The sequence below is a fragment of the Lissotriton helveticus genome, chromosome 4_1, assembly GCF_964261635.1.
Source record: "Lissotriton helveticus chromosome 4_1, aLisHel1.1, whole genome shotgun sequence".
Classification (NCBI taxonomy): Eukaryota; Metazoa; Chordata; class Amphibia; order Caudata; family Salamandridae; genus Lissotriton; species Lissotriton helveticus.
Window position 1 is genome coordinate 590791071 of NC_136063.1, and position 20561 is coordinate 590811631.

The 20561-nt window shown below is 38.8% G+C and overlaps 1 long non-coding RNA gene across 1 annotated transcript in view; it reads right to left on the bottom strand.

The window, feature by feature from the left end:
* Positions 1 to 20561, bottom strand: part of LOC144827250 (uncharacterized) — a 645184-nt gene that overhangs the window by 363552 nt on the left and 261071 nt on the right. The window lies entirely within an intron of this gene.

The following is a 20561-nucleotide window of genomic DNA, read 5'->3' on the forward strand; positions in this document are numbered from 1 at the left end:
TCAAACAATTTTTAATTTTAAATCATAAATGTATTCCTGTAATATTTCATAATTTAATAGAGCTTCTAACATCATTTCGTCTGAAAATTCATTTTCTGGATGATCAATTTCAAAAGTCATTTCATGAAACTCGATGTCGTCTAATGCTTGAACAAAATAATCGTCCAATGTTTCGTCTAAAAAATCGCATGTGACATCTCCAGCAGCAATACCTTCATCTTCATTCTCGCTCCCCATGAAAGGTATATTTAGCTCCTCAATCAAAGTGTTACTAATTTCAAAACTAATTTCCGTATTGATCTGTTCTTCTTCCATAGTGAATTTTTTAATGTTGTTATTCCTTGTAGAAAAACATAAACACTTCATTTTATCATTTTTCCTAATACAAAATACAAAATTAGGTTTATCAACTATTTTTCCATTTAAAAAATATTATACAAAAACCATTCTCAACTACTTTATATGATTATATCAATGAAATTGCTCATATGCATTTTTAGTTTTCATTTTTTCTTACATTTTCAAACCAATCACATTTTATCACTATAGAAAAAAACTAGGGCTATTATAATACAATGCAGTACTAAAAAAAGTACAAAATATCAATTCACCTTACCAATTTCAAAGTAGTTAATGTGTTGTAGTTAAATGCAAAGAATACAGGTACACTATGTATATATTTTTCTTAATTTCTTGAAAAATGTTGTACTTAAGTCTTTACAAACTTAAGTACACCATGGACGTTCTCTTACTTCAGCTCTGTAGAAGTACATCCCATCGATCATTTTTAACAATTAGTTATACTTACCTTTCAAAATAATAAATTAAAAAATATATATTATAAATTTAGCATCTGTAGAAGACAACAAAATACAATTACAATTTATCTTTTACAACACAAAATCATTTGTAAAGCATTTCAAATGCCTTTTTTGCTGTTCTCAGAATATATTGAAATTCACTAGAAACAGTGAGTTCAATAGTACTCATCACATAACAGCGGGCAAAAAAAGACAATCAAGAAGATTATCTAAAAAAAAAAAACAATCTCAATAATAATCTGAAATATTTTTTTCAAAGACAAATTTCTTACGTAACTATGAGATATGGCAAACAATCTTGAAAAAACAAAACATCATCATTAATTTTCTTCTATTATAAACAATATTACTTAGAAATATATGCAGTCAAAATTTACAACAAAAAGTCATTAGGAATTTCACGAACATTTCCCCATGGCCAAATAGTATGTGTGAAATTCTTAGTTTAAAAGTTGTGCAATAGAAACTTTGAGCGTCTGCCTCCCAGCGTTCAGATCCAAAACCAGATCCAAAACCACTGACATCATTTGCACCGTCTTCCACTGCTCATTCTTCAGTCCACCTCAATTCAATATCTACATGGCCACCCTTACACAAATGGCCCACCAACTGAACCACAACATTATCTCCTTCATCGACGACACTCAGCTCATCCTTTTCCTCACCAAGGAGTCACATACCACCAAAAACAACTCCACAACTCAATTAGGCACGTCACCAAGTACATAAGGAACAGCTCTTTAAACATGAATTCACACAATATGAAGATACTATTTCTCAAACTCACCCCCTTAGCTTCAGATAACTCCTGCTGATCAACTACACTATGAACAGTACCAACACCTACTGACCATGTACACAACCTATAATTCATATTGAACTCCTTTCTCTACAAGTGTAAACATGTCTACAGCATTTCCTCATAGCGCTATAACACCCTCAACATTCTCCACAACATTTACAAGTACACCCTAAAGAAAACAAGAATAAACATACTACACTGTAGCAACACACTCTACACAAGAATTACAGCCAAACACCTACAATGGCTGCAACCAATCCAAAACACCTCCACCTGATTGATCTTCAATGTCCCCTGCTACAGCCACATCACCCACGACATGATACACTTACTCAACATCAACAACAGGATTACCTTCAAGCTCCTCACCCTCACTTACAAAATACTGCACAACACTAGACAAATCTACCTTAACAGTAGTAATCCTGAAAGGCCAAATTTTGATCTTAAAATTTTGGCTTTAAAAATATTAGGTAAGAATTTGGTAACTCTTTAGGCAAATGTTGCTTAAAAACTAATTGAGTATCATTATAATGTTTCCAACCTTTCAGACATTTTAAATAAACAGTGTAATGTCCAGATGTTGTAGAAGGTCCATCATGAAAAATAATTGAAACAGCTACAAACGTTCTTCCTCATATTGAAACTTGACCAGCTACAAAAATTTTAATTAAAGTTTCTAATTTTCTTCCATCAGCTCTACAACGTTGCAGCATTAAAATAACATACTATCCATATCTTTGTATAATAATGTTGATGACATTTCTGATTTACATTGGCTACACTCCATGTTTTGACTTGCTCCTCTAACTAGATTGTTAAAGGACACTGATTCACAGTCTGGTAAAGTCAAATATATGAATCTTTCACTGTCTATGTTAGTGTTACATGTAAACAAACCATTTTTACAGTCATGTTGCCATTTATAAGAAAGGCCAAAAAGATTTTCAATATCTATACCTTCATCTTCCAATACACCAAGCATGACCATTAAAAATTCCTGACAATCTTGTTGAATATTCTGCGTAAATTGAATAGAATTAGAACACATGTCCAAAACATTTCGAATATCAGAAACACTTTCTATTTTACTTTTATCACTACTACATTTCTCATATACAGAATACAACAATGAGCAGAATCTTTCGTCTAATTTTAAAAAATTCGCTGTTGCAAACTTTCAAGAAATAAAACAACATTAACTACTACATTAGCATAGCAGTTGACACCACAACTAGTTTCAAACCGATAACCAACATTCTCTTCAACACTGTCCTTTTTCTTTCTGCTTACAGGAGCAACTTCATCTTGTTTTTTTTCTTTCTCTACAGTTTCAGTACAGATATTCTCAAATCTTCTTTTTCTACTTACCACATGCTTTTTAAATACTGGATATTGAAATTGAGAGCATATTCTCTTCTTAACCTATTATACTCTTACACACAATTTGCATCTGCACTAACCTTTGTCTCATCAAAATCAATCAAGTACAATCCAGATAAAGTTCTGACTCGGGACAAAGCAACATATGCCATTCCCTCTTTAAACACGGTACTTCCAATATTCACTAAAGCACTATCTACACTTAAACCTTGAGATTTATGAATAGTCACAGCATATGCCAAACAAATAGGAAACTGATTTCTGCGTACATATAAATCTTTTACAAGCAAGAACAGAGTTGAACAACGACTAAATTGTTGTATTTCAGGAATTTCATCAAATTTGATCTTCAAAAATTCTATCACATCTCTATTTACATAATTAACAAAATCAACAATTTTACCCATTGCTCCATTTACTAAACCTTTTTCCACATTCAAATTACGGCGTAAAATTACCCTACAGTTTACACATGCATATAAATTATTTTCTCAACCAGCAGTTTTACTGATCGACTTCTCCAAAGAATCCAATTTCCTCTTCAAGTTTTCAGTCAAAATAATAGTGATTCCTTCATGCTCTATTTTATCAATAGCTTCCAATTTTATAATTTCTTCATTTTCCAACTTTAACATTCCTTCATTGAATACAGAACATTCACGCAGTGTTGGCATTAAGCAGATTACAGACTTGTTTTTTGCAATTTTCATATGTATTTTCTCTGGAACAATATTTTCATTTGGAAACAAATTGGTAAGTAATCATCTCAGTAAAGCTTGTTTGCCATGTTCTGTCACTTTTCCAATTCTTACATCTTGAAGAATTTTTCCATAATCTGCATCATTTGCCTGACGCATATTTGTAATAAGTTCCTTATACTCAAAATGTGACCAAATATTAACATTTCCAATGCTCCCCAAAGACTTTCTGGTATTTTCGTGTGCCAGTGTTTTAAACACTGGTTGTACTTTTACAGGAGTAAGTTGTAGTAGATCTCCAAAAACGATGACGTGTTTCCTCCAAATAATACATCATAGTCTGTTTTAAGAATTTGCTGCATTCTTAAATGCACAAAGGCAATCATTAAGTTTGATACCATTCTTACCTCATCAATAATGAGAACTTTCATTTTCTTCAAGACTCTTGCAACTTCAAAACAAGCTTCTCCAGAAAGCTTATAGTATTCTAATTTGTTTTCAAGCTCTACTGGTAGCATTAATAAACAATATAAAGTAACTCCTTTAATATTGTGTGCCGCCAACCCAGTTGGAGCAGTGACAACACAAGACAAATACGAGTCAGTTGTTTTGTGTAAATGAGTTGAAATTACTTTAATTAAAAAACTTTATCCTGTTCCAGCTTGTCCACTCACATACAATCGGATAGGTTGAAATAATGAGCAAAAGCACTCTTTCTTTTCATGAAGTAATCCATGGTTAATCTGTTCTCTCACTTGCTCATATATTTGTTTTTGCTCAACATTAAGTTGTTCTTCCAAATTTCCTAAATTCCTTACATCTTCTTGAGCTTGATACATTGCTGTTTCCACCTCTTCCATAGCACTTGCTGCTTGATTTTGAATAATTGGTTCTCCTAATGGATCCTGACTTAATGGACCAGAAGTTTGACTGTCTTCAGAACTCTCTCTACGAATCTCAGCTGCAATTGTAGCTTCTTGTTCAATTTCATCGTTCAACATTTTCACATAATTAGCAGAAACAGGGCATTCTATACTATCTTTAGTTGCACTGAAAGAATCTTCATAGCTGTCAAAATCTCCAAGTTATTCTAATTCTGAACGCCATGGCTTGAAAAGGTGCAAAAGAGCAAAATAATAAAATTCCCTTTTGTCAGGTATTTCGCAACTCAGTTTACGATGATTAATCAAATGTCCTTTTCTTTGTTTCACCAGACATCCTTCAGAACCAATCAAAGCATATACACCATTATTGATGTTTTCTGTAATATTCCGTTTAAAAATATAATTTTGCAGCACTTCATAGAGACAAATGTTCTCCAGATGGTGACTTCTGTTTGGATAATATGTATCCAACATATTTGTTTTCACAATATCTGTACTTTCTGGCTCCTTTTCAGCTAAATATTCAATTTCTTGTACAGATTTAAGTACTCTGTTTCGTGTTGCAGCAAGACCTAAAGTCACCTAAATGATTCTTCTAGATTTGGAGTATAGACTTGCAGATGATAAGCGATCCGAGCATTCTTACACTCCAATTTCTCAATGAGATAACATCTTCAAACTGTAAGTATATAATTTCTTACTTAGACTCCTCTCGTGGGAAATCTCTTCCCACATTTCCTTCAATTCCGTCTTTTCTGATTTCGTCATGTACGATGTTACATATCGAGCAACAGCAATGGAATTGTCTGCAACATATTGAATATCCATGTTAGCATTCCACATAGACAAAATCACTGGGTTGTAGTCATTTATATATTTTGAGTCTTCATTTCTTCTTAAATTGTAGGTATTTTAGAAGACTTTCTTAAGATAGTATGTCGCAAAGATGACATAAAACTGTTCACTCTTCCTTTCGATAATACTGGACGTGGAAATCCAAAACGGCATTTGGTGTAGAATTTGTCTTTAGATTTGTACTTTCGACGACAGTATTTCCCACAACGATGGTTTTGGAATCGTAAGACCTGTTGTCTTAAGTCCTTATGTGTGCTTTTGGGTATATCACATGTAGCGTATTCTTCAATAAAAGACATCACAGTATCATCTGACTCTGTCCCAAATTTGGGAGGATCTTTGATCCATAGTAGCATGTGTATGTGAGGAGCACCTCTTGCTTGATACTCCTTTCTCCAAAAGAAGTCCAGAACCTCTCCAAGAGTAGGATTTTTTTTATTGGTGATAAAATACATCATAGCTTCAAATCTATGATTGAAATACCTGCATACATTAACTGGATCCAAAGAGCACAATTCTACAGGTGTCTTGTATTCAATAGTTATTATATTTGAATTTGCCTCTCGGAGAAATTGAAGTAAATCATCCCAAGCATATTCAGCACAGCTTAGAGTAAGGAACCATGTAGGGGTTACTAAGTTCCTTAACATACATTTAAGCTCTCCATGATGACGGTACCAGTACTCATTAGTACCAGGCTGACATGCCATGAGATTAATCAGCTGAGATTCCAAAACATTATCTTTCTGGTGTACTTTATCCATAAATTGCTTTGCCGAAACATTTTGCAGATGTACACCTGTTTTCAATATATGGTTTACTGCATAAGAAAGTCTAGACAAATCACTCTCAAACAAAAGATGAGTCAAATACGGAATACATTGTCGAAATCTTGGATCTTCTGCATACAATCTTAATGTCCAGTATTCAGATGCAGGAATCTGCACAGGTCGCTCATCATATCGTCCTCCTTTTCCAGTAGGAAACAAATGAGGGAAACAACGAGCTTCCAAGCTTTTTTCCCATACACTAATGGGACTTCCCTTTGCTTCTTTCATTGGGAATAACTCTATAGTATTCCCCATTACTTCTTTGGAATGCAGTGGATGAACACTGTAATGTTCGTATATTTCTTCAGTTCTAGACTCATCCACTTTTTCAATTTGCCCAGATGGCAAGTCACTATCTTCTTCTACAGTTATTTCTTTTTCACACATAAACACGTCTTTATAATATTGATTATTTTTTATCAGATACAATGTTGCCTTTTTCACTTTCCTAACATCCACTAATTCCTGCCAGATTTTCGTTTTCTGAGCAGGAACGCCATTAACAAGAATAACTAAAGGTTCATCTTCTACATTTTCTACACCAACTGTTTCAATATTTTTCTTTAAATCTAATGGCAAATACACAACGCTTCCATTTAATCCTCTCTGTAAATCTGAAGGAGGCAATTTCCCTGTCTTAGGCTCCATACGAACAATAGCCTGAAAAGGATGCACACATTGAATAAGAATAGATTCATAAATATTTAAATCCAGCAGTTCACAAGAACTTTTTACCAACTCAAAATTGTTATGCAGAGCTCTAGCAGGCATTTTATTCTCGTCTAATTTGTTATAACAATATTTATAAATACGCTGATCACAACCCAAATCAAAAGAATTCTCTACCAACAAATCAGTTACAAATTCCATCCACTCCTTATTATTTTCCTTTTCACATTTTAAATACAAATCAACAGTCCTAGTCTGATTTTTATAATGAATACGTCGACAACAAATACAAGAATAATTTGGTGTTTCACCTGAAATCACCTTGAACTTTGTAATTTCTTGCTCAAATTTTTCTGTACTGCAATGTTGTACAATCTCTTCTACATTTCCTTCTACTAGCATATCAATGTCTGCACTATCTTCTTCTGCACCAAAGTAACTAACCTGAATTTCATCACAAACGTTCTTCACATCTGACACAGATCCATGCAAAAGAGCACTGTTCAACTTCTTTAACATTAGAGCTGGACTTTTTGCATAATACAACATTCTGACTAATTTCCTCATTTCAGTGTGATGTACTGCCAACATCCTGAAATGGTGAAAAACACTTCTACATACTTTTTTTGAAAGACAAGCCAAAGAATGTCCTTGCAAACCAGTATTTTCTCTCACTCTGCAAGGTTCTAATCCATGCAGCATCTTAATCTTTTGTTTAACACTTTTCTTAGTATAGTTACGTAAGAAATTGCGAACAAAATCAATAGATTCCTGCCGTACACTACAAATACTACTGCAATTCCAAGTGTACACTGGAGCTTTAGGCCTTCACCCTAATACTTCATCAGCTAACACCGCTTCTTCATTTCTAGGAACAATTTTCTCTTTCTCAATAGGACAACCATTTTTAACCTCATAAGCACGACCTGTAGTGTCAACTGCATGCAACAAATCATTACTCTGAAAATAACTCTCCTCATTAAAAAAAGGCTCAGAACTTGAACAATGTTTCCATTCACCCAAAAAAACTTCTGAAAAATTACTTCTATTAATTACTCTTCTCCATTTACTTGTGCTCTTCATTAAATGGATTGGCTTATCAAGTGATCGAATTCTATTGATTACTAACAAAAATTTGTTTTTTTTATTCAAAAGCTTTCTCAACTACATTCTCAATACATTTCCTCTTCTTATAAAATGCATTTTTCTTCTTACAATTCTTTATTAACTTAGTCAGATTAAATAAGATTCTATTATAAAACATCTTCTTCCTTATTTCTTGATATTGGTTTTTCCTCCTTTTACTATATACACTTTTTTTACGAATTTTTCCATGCTTCTTGTCTTTTCTCTTAGTTGCAGAAACAGTCACCGTATTTTTTACTTTGCGTACACTACTGTTACTGGTTCACAATCTTCGCAGAAAAGTCTTAGTTTTCTTACCAGGACTTTTTTTTCTTTTTGTTAACACATTGTTCTTCAGGTAAATGGTGTAAATTAGTTCTCTTTAAATAAACTGCTCTCTTTCGTCCTTTCTTCTTTTCAATTTTGGAAGACATGATGATTTTTTTTTACTGATGATCAAAACAATCTATTATAAAGAATACATATCACTTTAGAAAAATAAATATATCAAATAGACTATTATATTACTTAAAAGAAGGGAGGAGATATTATGCCAACAAACATAAGAATATAAAAATAGAAGAACTTACAACAAGAGAAAGACGACTATGAGACAATAGAAAATATACATAGAAAAGAGGATATAAGCAGAGACTGCAGTATAAGGGGATAAATAGAGTATGAAAAGACTAGAAAATATGAAGAGATAATGAGCAGTATGAGGAGAAAGGTGGCAGTATAAGGAGAGAAGGGAGAGTATAAAAAGAACAAGCACTGGCGTTGCCAATAGGTCTCGCATTAGGAAAGTTTGAGCTATTGGTCTTGTAAATGAATTTTTTTTTTATTCATGTGTTGGTTTTGAAAATAGCTTAATTAATAGCTTTGCCATTACAATTTACAATGCCAATAGTTATAACTTTCGCAAATGTGACACCTATAGCAAAGCGCACACACACACACACACACATACATACTGCAGGCATTAGAGATGTTAAACTGCAATCCCAATGACGGATGTTCTGACAAATTCATTTGTGTGTTAAAAGGTGAATGCAAGAAGAATGTTAAGCCACTTTAGAAACAAATGACAGATGTGACCACCCTACAGACTGGGTAAAAGTTTATTTTAAAAGTTCCTTTGCACACAGTCAAACTGATGTTTAGTGGCATTTATCATTTTTTAACTACTTATTAAACAGATGGAATAAAGCTCAAATCCCAAAGCACCATTGTTGAGGTCCGACCTATAAAGACCATCTCTCAGCGTTGCAACCAGAGTTGGGAAGGAGTGGAGGGGGCCGTGATTTGTCCTTCTGGCAACTCCCCCACGCCCCCCAAGTGCTGTATTTTGCCTTGTCAACAGGGTGTGTGGGTCACTAGAGATTACAAGATCATCATAGTACCCAAATGCAAGCTGGAGAACACACGAATGTTACCTCCTCTTGCCCCGCCTTCGCCCCTTGCCCCACATGAGCACATTTTACACGTAATGGAATGAGAAATAGATTATATTGTTAAACAGCGCTAGGTTAGCGCACAATGTACCTTTAGTTTACAATGGTAGTCTGGGGTATGACCTTCCAGAACGTTTCCACCAGTGGAAATGTGCAGTCATGCCGGGGCTTTGCAGAATCAAAACACGATGGGGTCACAGCCAGAACGCAGCACATTTCAGATTTAAAACTGACGCTTGACAGCTGCTCTTAAGTGCCTGCTGAGCAATGGAATATGCATGCAACACGCATTCAAACAAGATTGAGAGCACACCACCTGTAAAAGCATGTCTAAAGTACTGTTTTAGTATTTTAGCATTCTTGTTAAAATAATAAGAAATGACGAAGTACCCAGCAGTGTCAGATGCATGTATAATTTAAGAATAGCAATTATACAATGTGCATATTCCACAAACATATTTAGTAGCAACATTTAGGTTGCAGCAAGAAGTGTATTTTCCATTAATCTGTTTTATGCACGGATTTCATCTCATTGCAGAACAGCTGGCTGACTTTTATGTAAACATTAAAAAAACAGAACTGTTTCGTTCACCAATCTGGCATGCAGATGATCTGACCGATTCTAACAAGCAAGAAACCGTTGTAGATATTTTCGGGGCATGGGAAATTCATATTGTAACTTCTGGGTAAGCAACATACATACACATCAACCTCTTATCACTATGTTGCAAGCAAGCATTGAGGGAGAGTGTTGCCTTCTCTGCTTTTGGCTTTTACTGTCACAAAGACAGGAAAAGCAGGGGAGGTGTGCGTCTGACGGCAGAATGAATACAGACTGCTGATCAAACAAAAAAAATGTAGCCGCCTGGTGTTAGACAGAGATTCATGAATATGGGTGACCAATTTGACGAATACAGCTTTATCCAAGCTGTAGCGTGTACCGCCTCGAAAATACCTGACAATGTATTAGCCATACAAAGGGATGGACTGCCGACTGCCTACCGTTCAAAGCAGCCCTTTGATTTCATTATAGGCTTCAGCCACATAACACTGGGGGAATTCTTGTGAAATGTTGATGGATGTACCTTACATCTCTATGCGGCTATTTGAAGCTAGTCCTAAAAGCCTGATAACGGAGTCAGTGACTGTACATTTAATGTCGAGCCCAACACATCCACCCACACGCCTGTCACTGCCGGATGTCAGATCTCATTAAAAAAAATCTGCAAGACTATATAACGGAGGGAGAAATGAAGGGAAAAAAATAAAAAAGGCTAATGGAAATTAAGGATATACATTAAAAAGCGTGGTATCCATTTGAAATCAGATGAAAGGTTTAGTGTCTGATAAATATTAGTCTTCAGGCGCATAGAGAAAGACCACACGAATGTTAATATTAATACCACACGAATGAAATCTGTAAAGATGAACAAACTGGTTGTCTGCAGCATTGAGCGTGCCCGACAGCGCTTTAAGACCCATTAAAAGATATCCAGGCACAGTGCAGTGATTTTTTAATCTGCTCGACCCCGGCACGTGGTGAATCTGGCTGTCGGGATTTGCCGGGATGCCAGTCCAGTCTATGAAGCGTTTCCAGGAACCACGAGAGAGGAGGGAGATTCTGGAAGCTGAGGGCAAGCAGCAGAGAGCAGTCACCAGGAAGAGGCGTGAGGTGGGCCGAGGGGAGCATGGAGTGGAGGGGGTGAGAATACTGGGTAAGTTGAGGGCGAGAGAGGAGGAGCATGGGTCAACGGAGAGGAGTGAATGCGGGAGTCGGCTTGATAGAGGGCAGAAGGGGACTGAAGAGGATGAGAGGAAAACATGGGCAGAATGCAGGAAAAAGCGAGGTGTAGCAAGAGAGTGAGTTTGTTTAGGGGAAAAAAGGAAATAGGTTTGGCAGGACAGAGGAGAGTAAGACATTAAACAAGGAGAAACACGAGAGACGGCCGTCAAAGTGAAAGTACGGCCGGCGGAGGAGAAATGCGACACGGCGGGCAGGGGAGGGGGCGGAGCGGGGAGAGCGGCATGAGGGTGTGAAGCAGCAGGGGCCTGAGACGAGGCCGCCTTGCCTTTGATGTGGTAATGCGAGGCAAGCGGCTGGTGGCATTGTGCACGCGCTTTCACGTGCACTGGAAGAAATCGCCTGGGAATCGCCTGATCTCGGTAAGCTCTGTTTAAGCCGCAATAGATCGAGCTCCCGCTCTCAATGCGCATGCGCATTGAGATAGGTCGCTCGACCTAAAAACACAGAGTATGAGGAGACAGGTGAGCAGTATAAAAAGAGGTTACGCACCGGAGCATGGAGGTATCGGGATCCCGAATCTAGCCACGTACTTTCAAGCAACACAATTACGTTTCCTGGCAGAATGGGTTCGCTGGGAATCTGGGAAGCACTGGCTGTTTCAAGACCAAGCGGTAGCCGGGAGAACCCTGCAAGAGATACCATTCATGCACCGGGCGCACAGACCGCCCAACCTCTATGCGTCGTTCATCACGCGCGTCCCGTTGGAGATCTGGGACCGGGTGGGGGTTTCGCAGGGCCTTACCACCATCCCATCGCCGCTCACTCGCCTCCTGGACAATCCCGACTTCCAGCCAGGGATGGACAAGAAAGCCTTCGCAGGTTGGAAGCCGGCGGGCTGCCGTTCTCTCTGCCACATATATTGACCTGAGGGGGCGGGCGATCACCTTCCCACAGTTCCGCAGGAGCCGGTCGTGGGGAGGTTGCGGTCCCCAGGGCCACCACAAGGCTCCAGGAGGGAGGCCGCGTGGCCCCCCCTCCCAACATCAACAAAGCCCCGGGGGTGGCGGTCCCCGGGGCTGCAGGGGGGCCGTGAGCCCCCCCACATACTTGGGAAAAAAGGCCCGGGGGTGGCGGTCCCCGGGGCTTGGGGGGCCTAAGAGGCCCCCATTCACTAATAACAAAGCCCCGGGGGTGGCGGTCCCCGGGGCTGCGGGTGGGCTCTATGCCCCCCGCTATCGCAATTACTTTGCCCCGGGGTTGGCGGTCCCCGGGGCAGTGTGGGGGGATTAGGACCCCCCACGCTTTTTTTAAAATATTCCCCCGGGATTTGGTCCCCCCGGGGGCTAATTTTTAAAAAAGCAGACCGGGGCTGGGAAAAAATTGGGTTCCCAAAACGTGTTTTCCCCATGCAATTTTCCATAGGACCTTCATCCAGGGTTACAGCTCGAACTGCTGAACGGAATTACACCAAATTTGGCAAAAAGGTAGAGTTTAGTTCGCAGATCGCGCTTTTTGTTAAATTGTGTAAATCCGTTCCGTAGTTCCTGAGAAAATCAAAAGTAAAATCATAGACATTTCTAGAGATGAAGTACCATACTCTGTACTGTACTCTGTACTGTACTCTGTACCTTCCCGAGCATGAGCTTTAGGCTAATTGGCTGTCAACACTTCAAACCAGGAAGTGTTGGCAGCCATCTTGTGCCTCGGTTCTACCAAGGCACAAGAAATCAGCAAAAGAAATGCAAAAAACATGCAAAGGGGGCAGGGTAGAAACACCCTGACCCCCTAGGCCTGCTCAGGGGGTCCCACAAGGACCCCCAAGGCCCCAAAAATTATATATTTTTTTAAATCAAGGGATACGCGTAGGTACCCTGTGAAAAAAAAATTAACACCTGGTCTGCTTTTTTCAAATTAGCCCCCGGGGGGACAAAATCCCGGGGGCATAGTGAAAAAAAGTGTGGGGGGGGCCAATCCACCCCACACTGCCCTGGGGACCGCCACCCCCATGGCAAAGTAATTATAATAGTGGGGGGCACACGGGCCCCCCCGCAGCCCCGGGGACCACCAACCCCCAAGGATTGTATATGTATGTTAGGGGCCTCTAAGTACCTTCATTGAATACAGAACATTCACGCAGTGTTGGCATTAAGCAGATTACAGACTTGTTTTTTGCAATTTTCATATGTATTTTCTCTGGAACAATATTTTCATTTGGAAACAAATTGGTAAGTAATCATCTCAGTAAAGCTTGTTTGCCATGTTCTGTCACTTTTCCAATTCTTACATCTTGAAGAATTTTTCCATAATCTGCATCATTTGCCTGACGCATATTTGTAATAAGTTCCTTATACTCAAAATGTGACCAAATATTAACATTTCCAATGCTCCCCAAAGACTTTCTGGTATTTTCGTGTGCCAGTGTTTTAAACACTGGTTGTACTTTTACAGGAGTAAGTTGTAGTAGATCTCCAAAAACGATGACGTGTTTCCTCCAAATAATACATCATAGTCTGTTTTAAGAATTTGCTGCATTCTTAAATGCACAAAGGCAATCATTAAGTTTGATACCATTCTTACCTCATCAATAATGAGAACTTTCATTTTCTTCAAGACTCTTGCAACTTCAAAACAAGCTTCTCCAGAAAGCTTATAGTATTCTAATTTGTTTTCAAGCTCTACTGGTAGCATTAATAAACAATATAAAGTAACTCCTTTAATATTGTGTGCCGCCAACCCAGTTGGAGCAGTGACAACACAAGACAAATACGAGTCAGTTGTTTTGTGTAAATGAGTTGAAATTACTTTAATTAAAAAACTTTATCCTGTTCCAGCTTGTCCACTCACATACAATCCGATAGGTTGAAATAATGAGCAAAAGCACTCTTTCTTTTCATGAAGTAATCCATGGTTAATCTGTTCTCTCACTTGCTCATATATTTGTTTTTGCTCAACATTAAGTTGTTCTTCCAAATTTCCTAAATTCCTTACATCTTCTTGAGCTTGATACATTGCTGTTTCCACCTCTTCCATAGCACTTGCTGCTTCATTTTGAATAATTGGTTCTCCTAATGGATCCTGACTTAATGGACCAGAAGTTTGACTGTCTTCAGAACTCTCTCTACGAATCTCAGCTGCAATTGTAGCTTCTTGTTCAATTTCATCGTTCAACATTTTCACATAATGAGCAGAAACAGGGCATTCTATACTATCTTTAGTTGCACTGAAAGAATCTTCATAGCTGTCAAAATCTCCAAGTTATTCTAATTCTGAACGCCATGGCTTGAAAAGGTGCAAAAGAGCAAAATAATAAAATTCCCTTTTGTCAGGTATTTCGCAACTCAGTTTACGATGATTAATCAAATGTCCTTTTCTTTGTTTCACCAGACATCCTTCAGAACCAATCAAAGCATATACACCATTATTGATGTTTTCTGTAATATTCCGTTTAAAAATATAATTTTGCAGCACTTCATAGAGACAAATGTTCTCCAGATGGTGACTTCTGTTTGGATAATATGTATCCAACATATTTGTTTTCACAATATCTGTACTTTCTGGCTCCTTTTCAGCTAAATATTCAATTTCTTGTACAGATTTAAGTACTCTGTTTCGTGTTGCAGCAAGACCTAAAGTCACCTAAATGATTCTTCTAGATTTGGAGTATAGACTTGCAGATGATAAGCGATCCGAGCATTCATACGCTCCAATTTCTCAATGAGATAACATCTTCAAACTGTAAGTATATAATTTCTTACTTAGACTCCTCTCGTGGGAAATCTCTTCCCACATTTCCTTCAATTCCGTCTTTTCTGATTTCGTCATGTACGATGTTACATATCGAGCAACAGCAATGGAATTGTCTGCAACATATTGAATATCCATGTTAGCATTCCACATAGACAAAATCACTGGGTTGAAGTCATTTATATATTTTGAGTCTTCATTTCTTCTTAAATTGTAGGTATTTTAGAAGACTTTCTTAAGATAGTATGTCGCAAAGATGACATAAAACTGTTCACTCTTCCTTTCGATAATACTGGACGTGGAAATCCAAAACGGCATTTGGTGTAGAATTTGTCTTTAGATTTGTACTTTCGACGACAGTATTTCCCACAACGATGGTTTTGGAATCGTAAGACCTGTTGTCTTAAGTCCTTATGTGTGCTTTTGGGTATATCACATGTAGCGTATTCTTCAATAAAAGACATCACAGTATCATCTGACTCTGTCCCAAATTTGGGAGCATATTTGATCCATAGTAGCATGTGTATGTGAGGAGCACCTCTTGCTTGATACTCCTTTCTCCAAAAGAAGTCCAGAACCTCTCCAAGAGTAGGATTTTTTTTATTGGTGATAAAATACATCATAGCTTCAAATCTATGATTGAAATACCTGCATACATTAACTGGATCCAAAGAGCACAATTCTACAGGTGTCTTGTATTCAATATTTATTATATTTGAATTTGCCTCTCGGAGAAATTGAAGTAAATCATCCCAAGCATATTCAGCACAGCTTAGAGTAAGGAACCATGTAGGGGTTACTAAGTTCCTTAACATACATTTAAGCTCTCCATGACGACGGTACCAGTACTCATTAGTACCAGGCTGACATGCCATGAGATTAATCAGCTGAGATTCCAAAACATTATCTTTCTGGTGTACTTTATCCATAAATTCCTTTGCCGAAACATTTTGCAGATGTACACCTGTTTTCAATATATGGTTTACTGCATAAGAAAGTCTAGACAAATCACTCTCAAACAAAAGATGAAACAAATACGGAATACATTGTCGAAATCTTGGATCTTCTGCATACAATCTTAATGTCCAGTATTCAGATGCAGGAATCTGCACAGGTCGCTCATCATATCGTCCTCCTTTTCCAGTAGGAAACAAATGAGGGAAACAACGAGCTTCCAAGCTTTTTTCCCATACACTAATGGGACTTCCCTTTGCTTCTTTCATTGGGAATAACTCTATAGTATTCCCCATCACTTCTTTGGAATGCAGTGGATGAACACTGTAATGTTCGTATATTTCTTCAGTTCTAGACTCATCCACTTTTTCAATTTGCCCAGATGGCAAGTCACTATCTTCTTCTACAGTTATTTCTTTTTCACACATAAACACGTCTTTATTATATTGATTATTTTTTATCAGATACAATGTTGCCTTTTTCACTTTCCTAACATCCACTAATTCCTGCCAGATTTTCGTTTTCTGAGCAGGAACGCCATTAACAAGAATAACTAAAGGTTCATCTTCTACATTTTCTACACCAACTGTTTCAATATTTTTCTTTAAATCTAATGGCAAATACACAACGCTTCCATTTAATCCTCTCTGTAAATCTGAAGGAGGCAATTTCCCTGTCTTAGGCTCCATACGAACAATAGCCTGAAAAGGATGCACACATTGAATAAGAATAGATTCATAAATATTTAAATCCAGCAGTTCACAAGAACTTTTTACCAACTCAAAATTATTATGCAGAGCTCTAGCAGGCATTTTATTCACGTCTAATTTGTTATAACAATATTTATAAATACGCTGATCACAACCCAAATCAAAAGAATTCTCTACCAACAAATCAGTTACAAATTCCATCCACTCCTTATTATTTTCCTTTTCACATTTTAAATACAAATCAACAGTCCTAGTCTGATTTTTATAATGAATACGTCGACAACAAATACAAGTATAATTTGGTGTTTCACCTGAAATCACCTTGAACTTTGTAATTTCTTGCTCAAATTTTTCTGTACTGCAATGTTGTACAATCTCTTCTACATTTCCTTCTACTAGCATATCAATGTCTGCACTATCTTCTTCTGCACCAAAGTAACTAACTTGAATTTCATCACAAACGTTCTTCACATCTGACACAGATCCATGCAAAAGAGCACTGTTCAACTTCTTTAACATTAGAGCTGGACTTTTTGCATAATACAACATTCTGACTAATTTCCTCATTTCAGTGTGATGTACTGCCAACATCCTGAAATGGTGAAAAACACTTCTACATACTTTTTTTGAAAGACAAGCCAAAGAATGTCCTTGCAAACCAGTATTTTCTCTCACTCTGCAAGGTTCTAATCCATGCAGCATCTTAATCTTTTGTTTAACACTTTTCTTAGTATAGTTACGTAAGAAATTGCGAACAAAATCAATAGATTCCTGCCGTACACTACAAATACTACTGCAATTCCAAGTGTACACTGGAGCTTTAGGCCTTCGCCCTAATACTTCATCAGCTAACACCGCTTCTTCATTTCTAGGAACAATTTTCTCTTTCTCAATAGGACAACCATTTTTAACCTCATAAGCACGACCTGTAGTGTCAACTGCATGCAACAAATCATTACTCTGAAAATAACTCTCCTCATTAAAAAAAGGCTCAGAACTTGAACAATGTTTCCATTCACCCAAAAAAACTTCTGAAAAATTACTTCTATTAATTACTCTTCTCCATTTACTTGTGCTCTTCATTAAATGGATTGGCTTATCAAGTGATCGAATTCTATTGATTACTAACAAAAATTTGTTTTTTTTATTCAAAAGCTTTCTCAACTACATTCTCAATACATTTCCTCTTCTTATAAAATGCATTTTTCTTCTTACAATTCTTTATTAACTTAGTCAGATTAAATAAGATTCTATTATAAAACATCTTCTTCCTTATTTCTTGATATTGGTTTTTCCTCCTTTTACTATATACACTTTTTTTACGAATTTTTCCATGCTTCTTGTCTTTTCTCTTAGTTGCAGAAACAGTCACCGTATTTTTTACTTTGCGTACACTACTGTTACTGGTTCACAATCTTCGCAGAAAAGTCTTAGTTTTCTTACCAGGACTTTTTTTTCTTTTTGTTAACACATTGTTCTTCAGGTAAATGTTGTAAATTAGTTCTCTTTAAATAAACTGCTCTCTTTCGTCCTTTCTTCTTTTCAATTTTGGAAGGCATGATGATTATTTTTTTACTGATGATCAAAACAATCTATTATAAAGAATACATATCACTTTAGAAAAATAAATATATCAAATAGACTATTATATTACTTAAAAGAAGGGAGGAGATATTATGCCAACAAACATAAGAATATAAAAATAGAAGAACTTACAACAAGAGAAAGACGACTATGAGACAATAGAAAATATACATAGAAAAGAGGATATAAGCAGAGACTGCAGTATAAGGGGATAAATAGAGTATGAAAAGACTAGAAAATATGAAGAGATAATGAGCAGTATGAGGAGAAAGGTGGCAGTATAAGGAGAGAAGGGAGAATATAAAAAGAAAAACACAGAGTATGAGGAGACAGGTGAGCAGTATAAAAAGAGGTTACGCACCGGAGCATGGAGGTATCGGGATCCCGAATCTAGCCACGTACTTTCAAGCAACACAATTACGTTTCCTGGCAGAATGGGTTCGCTGGGAATCTGGGAAGCACTGGCTGTTTCAAGACCAAGCGGTAGCCGGGAGAACCCTGCAAGAGATACCATTCATGCACCGGGCGCACAGACCGCCCAACCTCTATGCGTCGTTCATCACGCGAGTCCCGTTGGAGATCTGGGACCGGGTGGGGGTTTCGCAGGGCCTTACCACCATCCCATCGCCGCTCACTCCCCTCCTGGACAATCCCGACTTCCAGCCAGGGATGGACAAGAAAGCCTTCGCAGGTTGGAAGCCGGCGGGCTGCCGTTCTCTCTGCCACATATATTGACCTGAGGGGGCGGGCGATCACCTTCCCACAGTTCCGCAGGAGCCGGTCGTGGGGAGGTTGCGGTCCCCAGGGCCACCACAAGGCTCCAGGAGGGAGGCCCCGTGGCCCCCCCTCCCAACATCAACAAAGCCCCGGGGGTGGCGGTCCCCGGGGCTGCAGGGGGGCCGTGAGCCCCCCCACATACTTAGGAAAAAAGCCCCGGGGGTGGCGGTCCCCGGGGCTTGGGGGGCCTAAGAGGCCCCCATTCACTAATAACAAAGCCCCGGGGGTGGCGGTCCCCGGGGCTGCGGGTGGGCTCTATGCCCCCCGCTATCACAATTACTTTGCCCCGGGGTTGGCGGTCCCCGGGGCAGTGTGGGGGGATTAGGACCCCCCACGCTTTTTTTAAAATATTCCCCCGGGATTTGGTCCCCCCGGGGGCTAATTTTTAAAAAAGCAGACCGGGGCTGGGAAAAAATTGGGTTCCCAAAACGTGTTTTCCCCATGCAATTTTCCATAGGACCTTCATCCAGGGTTACAGCTCGAACTGCTGAACGGAATTACACCAAATTTGGCAAAAAGGTAGAGTTTAGTTCGCAGATCGCGCTTTTTGTTAAATTGTGTAAATCCGTTCCGTAGTTCCTGAGAAAATCAAAAGTAAAATCATAGACATTTCTAGAGATGAAGTACCATACTCTGTACTGTACTCTGTACTGTACTCTGTACCTTCCCGAGCATGAGCTTTAGGCTAATTGGCTGTCAACACTTCAAACCAGGAAGTGTTGGCAGCCATCTTGTGCCTCGGTTCTACCAAGGCACAAGAAAGCAGCAAAAGAAATGCAAAAAACATGCAAAGGGGGCAGGGTAGAAACACCCTGACCCCCTAGGCCTGCTCAGGGGGTCCCACAAGGACCCCCAAGGCCCCAAAAATTATATATTTTTTTTAATCACGGGATACGCATAGGTACCCTGTGAAAAAAAAATTAACACCTGGTCTGCTTTTTTCAAATTAGCCCCCGGGGGGACAAAATCCCGGGGGCATAGTGAAAAAAAGTGTGGGGGGGCCCAATCCACCCCACACTGCCCTGGGGACCGCCACCCCCATGGCAAAGTAATTATAATAGTGGGGGGCACACGGGCCCCCCCGCAGCCCCGGGGACCACCAACCCCCAAGGATTGTATATGTATGTTAGGGGCCTCTAAGTACCGTCATCCCACGGGGCTTTATTAAGTAGTATGCGGGGGGCTCACAGCCCCCCGCAGCCCCGGGGACCGCCATCCCGCAGGACTTCTTTTTTTAAATTAAAAAAAAATGTGTTGTGTGACTGTCTGCCTGGTGCAGATCTCCCGTCCCCTGTCCACCTGACAGTGCGCGAAGATCCCCCAGGACAAAGTGGTGTCACCATGGTCACTCCAAGGTAACTTAGCCCAACTGGCTAGTCCCTGACCTACTGGTTCTTCCACTGGGGATCACATCCCCCATTCAACGCTCACTTTGGACTTCTGTGCCCTCCCAACTGGAGTGGCACTGCCAGACACTAGAACCACTGGAGCACTATTTACAGATGCTCCAGGTTCCCTAGACACTAG